The 15,540-nt window shown below is 38.5% G+C and overlaps 1 long non-coding RNA gene across 2 annotated transcripts; it reads left to right on the top strand.

Moving 5' to 3' along the window:
- On the top strand, positions 242–14,029 carry LOC110399259. Of its 2 annotated transcripts, XR_002439054.1 has the most exons (5): positions 242–2,077; positions 7,994–8,095; positions 12,398–12,436; positions 13,420–13,544; positions 13,666–14,029. It is a non-coding gene; the product is annotated as an uncharacterized LOC110399259 (long non-coding RNA). The 2 variants fall into 2 exon arrangements; XR_002439053.1 differs by having other exon boundaries at positions 13,420–14,029.

Below are 15,540 nucleotides of genomic sequence, written 5' to 3'. Positions count from 1 at the left end.
CAGTACACAGGGCTATTACATGGTCTGAAACAAGCAGAAGGAAGGATAATTCCTTTTACCCCAAAGTTTTATGGGGTTTTATGCCAGTGGAGCTTCTCTGGTTTCAAAGCAGCTACACAACAGAAGAATTCTAGGAAGTAAAATCTGAGCAAACTAGAAGTTCACACGCCTCTGCTAAGTTTTCCTTTAAGGTCATATCCAAGGTGGGGTGGGGAAGCAATGGATGATGCTAACATACTTCTTCCCTGGAAAGAAATAGGAACATAGGTTTATAGCAGCTGGTACAGTTTTTCTGATTTACTAACTTAGATTTTTTTTTTTAACTGACTTGACAGGCATAAGATTCAAAGAAGCTCTTTCCTAGATATTAAATTGAACTTCTGGATGATATCCTTTCTGGAATCTTTCCAACATTTGTCCATATGAAGATACTTGCAAATTCTTGGACTGAAATATTACAAATTTAATAGATATTGTGAGATACAATGTGTTTAGAATCGGTACTCAGGCAGATAAGTTTTCTTTTCTGTGTCTAAATTTGGCTACACAAACTTGAATTTTTTTACTAATATACACTGAAAAGTGTTATTTTTTATTATTATTATTATTATTATTATCTTTTGCATGAAAACACACAATCTCTTTCCTTTGAGCACATTTCTATTCAGGGTTGTGCAGGGTTTTAGTATTCTTCCTCTCAGATTTGTCTTTCTATGTACATAACCCCTTTCCACCCCAAAAAATTACAGTTTGTTTTTTAAGTGAAAGAAGAAAGGAGATTGATGCTCCTGGTAGCCTTGAGATTAAAATTGATCTTGAATGGAGTGAGGATGGTTTGCTAATGAAATTTCTTTCAGAGCTCGATGTGAATTAGCAGTGAGCTAAACCCAAAAGCTATCTTGCTTCAGCAGATATTGAATTGAGTGGGAAACAAACAAGATTTAAGTATAAGTTTGAGAACTAAGTATCATTGCAATCAGAGTCCACACGCTTCTCACTCATTACACTCATAATAGTGATCTAGTGATCCAAGGGATGGAACACCTCCCCTGTGGGGACAGACTGTGAGAGCTGGAGCTGTTCAGCATGGAGAAGGCTCTCGTCTTTGTCGTGTCTGTAAGGTGTCACTCAATGGTACCACAAACTGATCTGCACTATCAGCGCTGACACAGTCCTTTCTTCCCACCTAGCGACAGGCCTGTTCAAAGGCACAAATACTTGTGCAATGTAGTGATGTTCTGGTGGAAGGACTGGATCAGGCCATATGCTTTTTACTGTTTACTGAGTTAGTTTTCTGTACTCACGCTGGTTCCCCAAGCAGCTGAGCTCATGACTACTCAAAGGTAGTCTCATTGCCTTTTCCACTTGCTCATATCTTTGCCCCTTCCTCCCTCATCCTTTGATGCTGTTACTCAACCAGCGGATAGTCAAAGATCATAACTTTCCCTTACGTAGATTCCCCTTCTCCGTGATTCTTATGTGTGTGAATTTGTATCACTTAACTGATGAAAACAACGTATCTTCGTGGGGAGTACTACTTTGTATAACTTTAACTGAAATAGAAGTAGTCACAGTATGTATTAAGTAGATAGCTTGGAAGTTGAAAGAAAGGAGATGTGAGATGAACGGGATTTCCCTTTTTTCTCTAGGCCTCATCCAAAACCCGCTATTTCCTTCCCTTTCTGAGAATTAAGTAAGAAGTGAGTTTCTCGTTATTATCTCTAGCAGTAAGCATACATAAACTGAGATCTCTTTTGAAATAGCTGCTGTACAGAACAACAAAAAGAGGGTCTTAAATGCTATACCTTGTAAAGTAAGTAGATAGAAAAAAGGACAGTAGACTGTGAGAGTGTATTTCTCATGATACAGACGAAATGCTAAGTCACGGCTTGAAGCAGTGATTGAGCACCTGGTGGGAAGGCAGAGTCAACCCAGGGGAGCTCAGGTGCATGCAATGCACCTGAGTGATGGGAAGGGGCGGAGCCAGGATCCACCCCTTCCCAGACCTCATTTAAAGGTTGGCAGTGGAGGTGAGGTATCTGACTGGAGATTCATGAATACTGGAGGCCTTCTAAAGGTAAACAGTTTTTTTTTTCTTTGTTTTTGTGTCCACAGCTGCTGCGTTTGGGCTTATTGTCATTTGCTGTGGTCTAGGATTGTCCCACTCTGGTTTTATTGCTGTGCTTTCCATTGCTTTATAGCATTAGAGATAGACACTGCTCTCAGAAAAAGGTCGTTGTACGTTTAAAGGCTGGATCTTTATCTGTATGTACAGACAAGCAAGGTGAAGACAGTTAAGAAGCACGTGGCTACATAAATATACATAAATACACTGGAAAATCTTAACTCCACTAGGTGGAGTTGTAAACACCATTGTTTTGGTGCTATTTCTTTGGTTTTACTGAAAAAAAATATACTGTCAAAAATATAGTCTCTGGGGGGAAGAATGGCAATAGTATGTTTACAAAATAAAAACATATCTCTCAGGAGTTATTTCAATGCACAAATATTCTATACATAAGAGAAAACAGTTTCTACTTTAAGCATACTCCATACTCAATGAGTCAATTGTGTCACCACATAATATGTAGTTTTTCTGTTTTTATCTCGGCATGCGCTTCCTCTCTGATGCATCCTGATTGTTTCCCTTTGTAACTGTTTATTAGCACCAGTTAACCGAGTAACACCAACTGGTGGAGTCAGAAACTTTGAGGTACAGGAGAAACTGATATTGATATACTATTCCTGTTGCTCTTGTGGTAGGAAAACCCTTCTCAAGTAGCCCTTACTCTGGGAAGCTATATGTTCAAAAAACTTGTAAGGGAATTTTTACTGATTAACTATATCTCAGTGATGTGTGAAGAGGGGTAAGACCGTATGGCAAGACGATCTGTACCACCCCAATGATAATACACTCAAACTGCTTTTAAATACCTTCTGAGAAATTGCAGCGTTGCAAGTTATTACACAGCTTTGTAGTGTAACTTGTGTTCTTTCTGAATGTAATGTGAAAAGGACAAGGTCACCTTTTTATCATCACTGAAATAGCTGAGTGTATGTTTTGAGGGTAAGTTACGCTCTTTAATTTTTGAGTGTCTCCATTGCATCTTTTAATAAATGCCCTCCTTTTTTACTTGGAAAGTAAGGCTTGCATCCACAAAGCTGCAGGCAACCTCTGGTTTCATTTGCTTATGTGTCATTATCAACATTAAAGGTTCTTCTTACAATGTAGTAGAGACTTCTGATCTAGTTACAGTCGTAAAGGTTGATGTTACTTTCTTTTTGCCTTCTGGGTTTAATCAATTAAGCATTAGTTGGCTTTGAAACCTGTCATGGGTTTTTGAACTGTCTACTGCTTGGTCTTCAAGACCATCAGTCTTCTTTGCTCAGGCTATAGTAAGAGTTTAGCATATTGCTGAACAAGTAACATTGTCTGAAATTTAAATAATGTAGATCCAGTAAGGAAAATACTTGCATTTGTGGAAGAATGAATTTAATTATGGATTATCACTTGCCTGTGAAGTTAAATACCCAAATTTGAATCTAGCTCCAGAGAGCGAAAGAAAGATAAAGATTTTATTTTCTTTAAATGGTAACTACTCCTGTTTTGTGGGCAGATTTATAATATCCTCATGCTAATGTTGAAGTTCATGTGATAATAATTCTGACATTATACAATTTAGAATGTGTATTGTGCAGAAGGTGTCATTTAGCCTCTGCCTTGTTGTCACTTAAAAAGATAAATGCTTTAAGAAATACTGTATTCTCAACAGTTAAGACACATTCATGGGATTAATTGAATCACTCTGTCTGTTTTGATATCAAATAAAAAACTACTGTTTGTCTTAATAAGCATGACTGGCAGCTTCAAATGGAGAGAGAATGCAGGGGAAAAAGAGAACACAGTATTTTATTTCCATGTTCACCAAACTCCCTGAGCTGCAAGTGAGAGCTGGATATAAATACAATACTGCTTTACAAGAATCATCCTGTATTTATCATTGTCAACTCCAAAATAATAGTTAAGTATAATGTGTACTTTGTGATAAACAATCATCTAAGCAATTATCCAAAACAAATATATGCAATTAACTGCGATTATGGTCCTGAATACAAATATTTACTGATGGGGAAAGAAATAGAAAAAGAAGGAAAGGGGAAAGGAAAACCATCCAGGCCAGAATAGGAAACTGGAATTTTGTATCGCTCCCTCACAGCAATCTTGTCCTAAATTGTTTAGGCAGTAGTTCTGGACTTCTAGAAGTCTAGGACCACCTGAAGACTTGCACAGGATTTTCAAAAGTGCATACAGCTCAGCTAGAACAGATTTTCAAAGCCTTGGGCTCACAAGAGCCTGCTTAACTGGCATAATATCAAGTGCCTTACAAGAATCTGAGTAGCTGTTTTGTTTATTTCAGTCTTAGGCAGAAAACATGATTACTGTCAAAGTAAAGAGCAACAATAAAAACACATGAGGAACTTTGGTCTTTATCAAGTGGAAATGAAGCTAATGGAAAAAGTATAGGAATAGTGCAAAAAAAAATTGAAGAAAGAGTTTTATTATTTAGAGGAATTATTCTCCCTTTAGTACTTTGAGATAGGTATAATGTTTTAATAAATATCTTCTCCCATCCTCTGCAATAAAAAAAGTACAAAGAGCAATATATATGAATTCATGAAGGAGTCTGCAGTTTACTACGTGCATCCACAAAGGATCTAGCAGAACATATCAGGAATCGACTGCCTTCTTAGCATTTACTTACTTAAAATGAAGTATTTACGAAGCGATTAACACATCTGTGGTAGTCATTTGCTTCATCTAGGAGAGTGCCAAAAGAGTATTATACCTGAGTCTTGTATAAAAATAAAATTTTGCTTAGTGTTAGCCAGTCTCAAGGTGTGAGTACGCTAAGTCAAAGTAGTTCTTGGTAGGCTTTTCCTCCTGCTTAGAAGAAAGGCTAGCTTCTGGTAAAGATCAGAGTAATACTAAAATTATATTTAAACTCTATATTGGTATAGATTCCTTCTCAGAATCCAAGCCACTGTTTTTCCCAACCATTTTCAACTTCTTTAAGCATTTGACTTCTTCAAAGACCTACTTGGAGGTATCCCATGGGCTAAAGTGTCTAAAGGTAAGAAGGTCCATGAGAGCTGGTTGATGTTAAACACCACTTCCTCCATGCTCAAGATTGGTGCATCCCGAAGAGTAAGAAATTGGGGAAAGGTGGCGAATTGGTGTGGATGAGAAAGGAACCTATAAATAAACTGAAAGGAAACAAGAAGGTCCATGAAACATAGAGAAGGAGCTTGTCTACCTGGAAGGAATATAGGAATGTCATCAGGGCCTGCAGGGATGCAACGAGGAAGGCTAAGGCCCTCTTGGAGCTAAACCTCACAAAGAAGGTAAAGGATAATGAGAAAGGTGTGTTTTTTTTTTTGTAAGTAAGTCAACAGTAAAAAGAAGACTAGGGAAAATATGTGCCCCCTACTAAATGAGGTGGGTGCCTTGGTAATGGGATGCTGAGAAGGCAGATATTCCGAATGCTTTCTTTGCTTCAGTCTTCAGTGATAAGACTACCCCTCAGGGATACCAGAACCTGGAGGTAAGAGAGAGAGTCTGGGGAGAGGAAGGCTTTCTGTTGGCTGAGGTGGATCTGGTCAGATGCTCTGGTACGGAGAGTGTGTAGCCAAGATCCACGGACACAAATCCATGGGCCCTGATGGGATGCACTCGTGTGCTGAGAGAACTGGTAGAGGTGATTGCTGAACTGCTCTCTATCATCTTTGAAAGGTACCGGCAAGTGGGAGAAGTGCCTGAAGACTGGAGGATAGCCAGTGTCACTCCAGTCTTCAAGAATGGCAAGGAGGAGGTTCCAGAAAACTATGGGCCAGTCAGCCTCATGTCTGTCCCTGGGAAGGTGATGGAACAACTTGTTCTGGATGCCATCTCCAAGCAATTGGAAGGTTATCAGAAGTAGTCAGTACGGATTCACCAAGGGGAAATTATGGTTCACCAACCTGAAAGCCTTCTATAATGTTATCACTGGCTGAGTAGATGGATGTGGAGGGGGGAAGCAGTGGCTGTTGTGTATCTTAACTTCAGCAAGGTGTTTGACACTGTCTCCTATGGCATTCTTGCTACTAAACTTAGAAAATGTGGGATAGGTGAGTGGACATTGAGGTAGATTGAAAACTGACAGACTGGCAGAGCTCAGACGGTGGTCATCAGCAGCGCACTGTCTGGCTGGTGGCCTGTAACAAGTGCTGTTCAGCAGGAGTCAGTGCTGGGGGTCTGACAGTGTTCAACATAGTCATCAGTGACATGAATGAAGGAATAGAGTCCACCCTCAGCAAGCTTGCTGATGATACAAAGCTGGGAGGAATGGCTGACACACCAGAAGGCTGTGCTGCCATTCAACAAGACCTGGGCAGGCTGGAGAGTTGGGCAGAGAGGAATCAGATGAGGTTTAACAAGAGCAAGCATGGAGTCTTGCACCTATGTAGTTACGGGTTGACCTGGTAGAGAGGAGCTCTGTGGAGAAGGACCTGGGGTTCCTGATGGACTATAAGCTGGCCATGAGCCAGCAGTGGACCCTGGTGGCCAAAGAGGCTAATGGGATTCTGGGATGTATTGAAAAAGAGCGTGACCAGCAGGTTGAGGGAGGTGATCCTCCCCCTCTACTCCACTCTGGTGAGGCTGTTTTTAGACTACTGTGTCCAGTTCTGGGTTCCGCAGTACAAAAAAGACAGGGATCTCCAGGAAAGAGAGCAGTGGAGGGCCACAAAGATGTGATGGAGGGCCTGGAGCATTGCCCATATGAGGAACAGCTGAGTGATCTGGGTCTGTTTGTTCAGCCTGGAGAAAAGGAGGCAGAGGGGATCTGACCCATTTATAAATATCTAATGGGAAGTGGGAGGCAAAAGGATGAGGCCAGGCTCTTCTTGGTGGTGCACAGCAATAGGATGCAGAGTAATGGCCTGAAACTTGCATATAGGATGTTGCTGTACTATCATGCAGAAGAATTCCTTTACAGTAAGGGTGACAGAGCCCAGAGAGTTTGTGGAGTCTCCTTCTATGGAGATATTTAAGACCTGGCTGGACACCTACCTGTGTGATCTGTTGCAGGGTATCTGCTTTAGCAGGGGTTAGGACTTGACCTCTTGAGGTTCCTTCCAACCCCTGCAATTCTGTGGGAACACCAAGATCTTCCTGGCACACCTCTGTTCATACTGAGAATTAACATCAGGAAGCCATTGCTCCCAGAAATACTCTTATGATTTTTGCCTGCCTTTTGCTTTTGTCCATGCACACAGCTGCCTCCTGCTGCCTTTTTAGTTAAGTTCACTTTCAGCCCCTTGGTCATTTCCTGGTTATGACCTTCCTTCAGACTTGATAAGGGAATAATTGTGCAAGACCATTGTGTCACGTACTGATCTAATATTGACATTATGTAAATGCTTATTATTTGATAGAGATTTCTTGTGAAATCACAGGAGTAGATGTGTGCAGACCTGATGGGTGGACTGCAATGGAGGTATGTTCTCAAAACAGCAGTGTCTGTACCTCTTCGATCTTTGCTCAAATAACAGCTCTAAACTTAAGTCCATTTCTGTACTAAGTACTCTGTAATTCATAAACCAGGTGCTAAAACTGCATATTAGGTAACAAAGACAAGTTACTGACTGTATCTGAAAACTTAGTTTAAGAAAAAAAAATTCATGTCAAAGATAGAAGCCTGTTCTCCTGTGAGGTATTTGTTTTCCTTAAACACCAAGAGCTCAATATTTCATTAATTCTGTTCTCTAGCACCTGCAGCAAAGACTCAAGAATTCAGCAGACAACAGCCTTCCTTGTGTCCAGCTCCCACTGCATTACCCCAGACTGATAAGCTCACGTGCACAAGGAGGCCAAGTTAATATCACATGTAGCTTCAGTACTGTTTGCTTCTGAACTCAAAGTCAGACTTCGCAGACATTATTTTTTTTCATGCAGCAACACAACATGAGGCCAATGAAGATCTGAGTCTTGTTTGTTCCATCTAAGCAGCGTGTTGGCTGCTCCTTTCCTCAGCTGTCTGCACTTATTTCTCTGAATGTAAGTATATAACTTCTTATTCTAAATGTTCATGGGTTTTTGCACTGAACGCTTATCTTGCTGTTGCCCAACACTTATGTACCTAAATTGACTCATTTGTAAATGTTGCCCTACTTAACACCTGTGCACCTTTTAAGTAAAGGAACCTAATTTGGGATTACACTGTATTAAAAAAAAAAAATCGTTGGCAATGAGTGAGCAGGTGAGGAAATTTGATTGTGCAATCAGCTATCTGTATATGAGGTCATCTGCCAGCGATCTTACACAAGCAAAATGCAATTTCAAGCAGAACTACAGTTTAATGATGAATGTTAGAGCTAGGCCTAAGTGTTTCCAGGCTTGTTGGCGAGGCAGGACAGGGCTGGCCATGTCTTCCTACACACAGCCAGCACCACCGACCTGGCTGGAAGAGTTTTAAACAAAGCCTGGCCAGCCCCTGTGGATGTAACTGGGTGGCCGGTCAGCAGGGTGGTTGCTGGTCTGTGACCACCCTGCCCCTTGGCCTTCTGTGTTGAGCCTGGTGCGATGTGCTGAACCAAGTGGTGAGGCTCAGTGATGGCACAAGGCCTGGCACCAGGGGCAGCCAGCTAGAAGAGGTGCCCTCAGCTTCATCTGAGCTTGCAGCGAGCCCTGTTCAGATTTGTGCAAGGGAAGAGGCACATGAGGAAGGAGCTGAGGCATTCTTGGCTCAATGCTTTGTATGCACCGGTGTCAGACTGTGGAAACCTGAAGTGGGCCCAGGTTGTGCATCATCCTCAGCAGCCAGAAGTCAAAACCAAGGCTGGATGTGGGCCAAAGGCCTTCAGTAGGGCAAAATCAGAGAAATGCTGCTGGGTATAGCATTTAACCCTACAGATATTTCCCTATTTGGTCTAAATTGCTTGTTTTCTTCATAAGTTGTAGAAGTATGTCAAAAGAGGAGGTTGAATTTGGTGTATTTAGGCTAACAGAATGCTGGGGGAACCACAGAGATTATTTTTAACTCTGGTATTTTGTGGATGAATGTGACTTTTTATTTGCCATACCAAATATAAATTAATATAGCTGTAAATAAGATTTTGTTTAAATCCCACAATTGAAATCTTTTGAAATAAAAAATTTTCTGTTTATGTCAAATAACAATGTTGTGAGAAGCATCCAAGGAATCCTTACTTGCAGCCTCTAAAAGCTGAGCTTCACATACTTAATTAGAAACAATAATGTACTTAATTTGCAATCAATTTCCATTGTAGTGTATAATTTCAAATGCATGCCATTTCTCCACATAGGAGAATTCTCCTATATACCTTTGCAGAACCACCAGAATTCATTGCTTCACCATGCAAGCTAATACTTTAGGCAAGGTTTTGTCACTGAACTTTGCTGAAAGCCCTCTGTAGGGCACAGTAATTAATGTGCACAGTTTTAACATACAGCAAAGGAAGTAGGCATATTTTGGGGAGAGAGAAGGGAGGTGGTAGCAGGAAGGCCAAGATTGGAAGTTTTTAGTTATCCATATGTTTGTGCCAGGCTGTTATTTCTTTTGTTGTCAGAGTGAAGTAGCTTGTTCTTATTCCTGTTCACCTAAGAAAACTCTCAAATCCATAATAAAAAGCCTGAATGGTATCTATGCAAATAATGGATATTATTCTAAATTTGTACTAATGAGGAAGTGATCTTTTCTGTGTTTGCTTTCATACAAAAAAGGGCTAGTTATGTCTTCCACTGTCTTGTATATGAAATTCTTGCTGTTTCGATCACTTCAGAAATGCATGAAAAATAGCTGAATTCTAAACGTGTAGCACAGTTCTCTGTAGTCCTGAAAGAAACTTGATCTGTGTTTAGGCTGCACTGTGCCATGTGTGGTGGTTCTGAGGCTTCTAAATGAATGTGAAGCGTTGAGAAATCAAACTGATGATGCAGAAAATGTGGTCAAATAAAAAAATAGTAGATAACTAAGAATCTTGAAAGAGTAGAGATAGGACAAACAGATTAAAAAAAAAAATACATCGCTATTTCATTACATTGAGAAAGAAGAGATCAGAAGCATTCTACAGATGATATTCTTGTAAACTATGTTTCTATGAAACAATTAGTTTCTGGATGGATCTTAGATGTAATTCCTTACTGACACGTGCAACTAAATTTACTATGGGTCTCTTCGTAAAATGTTTCTGTCTGCTGTTTGGAGGGAAGAACTTCTGAGAACTTAGAACCAGAATCACAAGCTTATGATTTCAGGTCTTATCTACCTCTATGCTAATCTGTAAGAATGTCATTATTAGCAGTTTCTAGATTTTTAGAAGTTACTGATTGTGAGATAATGAGAAATAAAAGGTGTAACTTCTAAGGGTGTTCCATTCATCTTTTAATCTATTTTTTCTTGTCAATAAAAGTATTTGTGATATACAGGAAAATGAAATATACTAATTGGTGTCGGAAATCAGAACCATGTCTTCTCTATTTCTTTCACTTAATGATTTATTTGGAAAAGTCATTATCCCAATGGCTAAATAGATGAGTCAGAGCACTTTGATGTATTTGATACTTTTTCTTAAATTACTCCACCAGATATTGTATCTGCCATATTTAATTGAATCAGTCAAGTTATCTGGAGTGATGAAATATCAGGTTAAGTCAAATCACTTTCTGAGAAGATGTAGTTAATAGCAAACTTTGTACTAAAAGATATTAGGAATTAATTTGATTAAATTACACGTGTATCTTAGATGAATGGTGTCTTAGCCTACTTTTCAATTATTTTTTCCTCTTTATGGACATGTTCTTAGTAATGTAATTCAATTTATTCACCAGGTTAGCTTTCTTACAGTTATTGGTTTGTGTTATGTATATTTTTTATTTCGTGGGTATATTGCCAAGTTCTTAAAATATAAAAATGCATTTACAATGTCTTCAGCAACATTATTTGCAAACACAATTAGTATGCACTTAGAGAAGCCAGAAGACTAATAATCTGAACTGCATAAGCAAACAGTTTGTGCCTCAAAATGAAAAGTTTTGCACAAACCAGGGATCTTAAATCTAAATTGGTTAACTTGTGTCTGTTTAAGAAATAGTGTAAAATCACAGTTGTATTTCTATCGCAGTATTGAAAAGAAATTCTGCATTGTATTTTAAAATGCTGAAGATCAGTTAGTGTAACTTTAAAGGTAGCCAACTACAATGTATGTCATGAACAAAACTATTTAAACCTTCATCCTTAAGCTAACGTACCTTCAGTAGCTCAAGTGAAACTTATTTGGCAGTTTGTACATATATAACTTCTTTCAGTGCATACCATACATCATATGTAGTATGGAATGTACTCTGCTTTACAATTAAGTTCATGCCCAATTAACACAGAGCAAACTGAACTTTTGTAAGAGTTCCTAATCCCTATGGCCTGGCCAGATTTCAAGTTGGCTAATTATGTAAAGTTATTTCCTGTTTAGTTTTAGTTTAATGAGAGATGCCATCACTTCCTGTCCTGAACAATTGTGTAGTTTTGATGCCTGCTATGTAATAGCTGTTGTACTCTCCAGAAAGCATTTCTTCTCACTTGTGGGTGTAATTGCTGCAGATCCACACTGAATTTTGAGGTGGGCTTTTTTTGAACCCTTGTGCTTAAACAAGAGGAAAAAAAGGCAAACTCTGCTTTGGTCGGAGAAAACGTTGCTTTGATTTTGGTCCTGAACCAAGAGAGCTTTGGATAAAGAAAACTAACCAAGCTATTTGGTAAGCTATTTAACAGAGTTACCTCAGGAAGTGGAAGTGCTACACATTTAAACAGCTTAAACAAAATAAAACCCAACACACACCTGATTTGTGGGAAGAAGCGGACTGGATTTGTAAGACTACAAGACTTAGGGAAAAAGAAATGCAAAAAAAGTTTTGGTTTTATGTATTTCTTTTGGTAACTTTATTTTGTAAATAGAACAGTGATATTGATAGAACAGTGTGCACTGTCATGCTAATAAAAGACTGTCAGTGCCTTAGTTGCTGGCATTACTATTGGTAGAGATAGTGGTTTTTCTGAGTCAAATAGAAACATTTCAGGATTTAGAATTACACTCAAGCAACTTGAAGTTGAAAGCTCTCCAGTACTTAAAATGAAAACCATCGGGTTAGAGTACAAAGCAGAGCTCAATATTTTCTCAATAATTGGAATGAGAATACTAGTATAGAGGAGACATACTGAAAATTGTACTTCTTAAAATCTACCTTTAGAAGGTTAGCAGTGTAATTGTTCAGAGTAAACTGACATTTCTCATTGTTACTGGTTACATCTACAAAAAGAACTTAATTCAGACTTGCACCTTGCAGGTGAGAAGACATGGAAGATGCTGAGGTAGCTGGATGAAGGTAAGACTGAAGTATGTGAGAGCTAAAATGAATTTGGGAGAATGAGTCGTACATTCATCTTAGAAGAGCAGAAGTAGTCTTTAACAGATGAGGGATTAATAAAATTGTGAACATCTTGTAGCAGCTTTTGTCTCCACAGTAAGATGTGTGATACAAGGAGTATAGTTTTTAATAAGTGTATTCAGTAATTTGTGCGTAATATAGGGCTGATGCAGAAGCTCATTAGGGAAGACTATTGGGCTTTGATACCATGTGTTAAGCTGTAGTCTAGATCCTTTGGAATGTCTTACTTTAGCCTTATACAGACCACCTGACCACAAATCTATAATCTCTGCAAACATTTACAGCTCTTCTGTGGATTCATTTGCCTCAGCAACTTTGCAGTGCTTTACAAAAGCTACCTACATACCTATTTCCTACAGTTGAACGGCATTTCTTAATGGAAACAACTTAAAGTGGTGAACGTATCAATCCAGTTGCCAATCTTTTACAACTGTTTCATATATTTACGTAAACTTGTTTGTGCTTTTAAAGATTCCAGAAGCTTTTTGTCATTCTAGCCTCTTTACTTGTAGTATTGAGAGGTAGATCCTCCTTGACCACACTAGGATAACACTCTAAAACCAGGGATGTAAGAGTATAAAGTCAGTCATATTTGGACGCATAAACCTGTACGAATAGCCCTCAGAGTGAGAGCATGACCTCCGTGGTGCCAAAAGCATCTACAGTGAGAATAAACCTCCTAAACACAGTAAGTTGAGCAAAAAAGATATGCTTGTAACTGGATTACACTTCTAGAAGTTCTGAATGTAAAGTTTTAAAACAGTTTGTCCATTGAAGTGGAATGAATTATTAAGCTTATAATGAAAATTGACCTTTGCTTTTTTCTTCAGAGGTGTGTGTTGAATGTTAAATGCTTCTGCCCTTTATTAGAGAAATGGTAAGTAATCCTTACCTTGCAAAATGTTTTTTTTTCTCTGAAGGTAATCCTCTACTGATCCTGTTCATCAAGTCTGCCTCAATATATTTTATAATAAAAAAACATGCTTTGCAAACCCTACTGCAGGACGTGTTAGTGGAAGCACAACAGTACTATTTCCAACCTCTAGTGAGTACCGCCAAAGCCTTTTGGAGACTTTTTTTTTTGTGAGGTCTGACTGGAATAGGATACCTTACAGATTCAGAATGTGCAAATTTTTATGTAATTTTCCTTTGCTCGCTGATCTTAGTGTGCGGCTGCACCAATATCTGCACGGTCACCGGCAGCGGGCTGTAAGCCTGTGCTGCAAAGCTGTGATTAGGAACGGAGAGGAGAGGAAACTCTAAAACCACTTTGCCTTTGGAGAGATAGTAACAGCAAACTGCACCTGCATAGCCCTGTAGGAATTTTGGGCTTGTCCTTCTGGATGTTCATGTATGTGCCAATCTTTTGGCACGCTAGTAGCCCTAGTGACATGAGTATAATCACACAAACGTGAACGGTTATGCCTGTAGATATGGAGCTTGCTTTTTCCTGTTTATGAATGCACTGGTGGGTGAAACTATTGAATAAATATTAATAAGGTTGGTAAGCGTAAGAACAGACAAATGAAACTACAAAACAATATTCCTACTGTGTGTTTAAGATACCTACACTGGAAGCCTAAAAAAAAAAAGAAAGTGGAGGCTAACTACAATTGCAGTTAATTCACCTTAGAAATCAAAAGAAACAAGAGACCTTATTATTTAATATTGGATACATGATGGAATTTGAATTTGCATTTTTTTAAATTGAGAATTACAGCTTTAATATAGACAGAAAACAGAAATTAGGACACGTCTGATCTAGTAGCTAATTGGTTGAAATTCATCAGTAGCATCCTCTAGCAACAATTTCCTACAAATAATCTTACTAAAAAGTACTGTTAATAGAATTTCAAAACCTTATTAAGTTTTGCAATATTAAAACCAATCTACCTGTGACCAGTGGAAAAACAGTATTTTGAAAACAGATTTTGTTGTAGGTTGTAAAATACTCTGTAGTGACCCAAAGTCATTTTAGATTGTTTTCTGAAGGAAAACATAATATTCAGTGCAATGAGAGATAATAATATATTTGATTTTGACATCAAATACATCCTGGTGGTTTTAATTTGGATTGTTGACTGAACTTCGTGAAATGAAGTAGTATGTCTTGAGGTCTGTGGTTCTGTATTCAAGCAGATTAAATTCTATCCTGCTGAGCATTACAGAAAACAAGGATCCCGTAACACTATCCAAACATACACACCTCTGTTTCTCACAAGATACTATAATAGTTTGGCCTACAAACAGGAAAAAAAATATTTAGAATGGTTATTTAGAGTAGTGGCAATAAGAGCAGGTAATAGAATTTCCTTCAGGTGTTACAGACAGGTATGGTAAATATATACACGAGGCAGTACATTTGATTGTGAGTTAACTAAATCCAGTGCTTGTTTCTCCTTATTGTAATATCCTGTTATGTAAGTGACAATATTACTGTGTTGAGCAAAACAGATATTTGAGTATAGGTACATACTCATTCTTATCCCACACTTTTTTTTTCCTAAGAACATTATTAGTAAATCTTGAGGTTAGAGAGGTACTGACCCAAACACATACAGAGCTTGGCCTCCGAGTTCATTAAATATGGGTTAATAACATATTATAAGGAAATCATTGTCCTTATTACAGTTATTAGGTAGTTAGTCAAATTATAGCTTCAAAGGAATGCAGAGCATGGAGAACTCAGGACTAAATTATGCATTTGAACCTTAGGCCAGCTTTTACTGTTGAGACAGTTTGCTGCTAAGAGAAATTGTGTGTCATTGAAATTAAATGCCTTCCGAAGATGGAAGGTTCCAGTTTTTAATGAAATTACTGAGTGTGGTGCAGTGAAATGATTAAAATCTGTATTCTGGGAATGTGGCAGAGGAAAAAAAAATCAATAAATGCTAGCAAGCCTTTGCTGCCTGATGCGAATCCTGAGAATGAAATAAGCTGGTACAAAAATAATAATTAAAAACATATCAGCACATTAATTTATTTAGCATGAGTCTCATGAGACGTCATCTTCACTAATTTTTAGCACGCATTTTACTGTA

The sequence above is a fragment of the Numida meleagris genome, chromosome 5 (genome assembly GCF_002078875.1).
Source record: "Numida meleagris isolate 19003 breed g44 Domestic line chromosome 5, NumMel1.0, whole genome shotgun sequence".
In the NCBI taxonomy this organism is placed as follows: Eukaryota; Metazoa; Chordata; class Aves; order Galliformes; family Numididae; genus Numida; species Numida meleagris.
The sequence above is the reverse complement of the archived record's forward strand: the minus strand, read 5'-3'. Positions and strand labels throughout refer to the sequence as shown.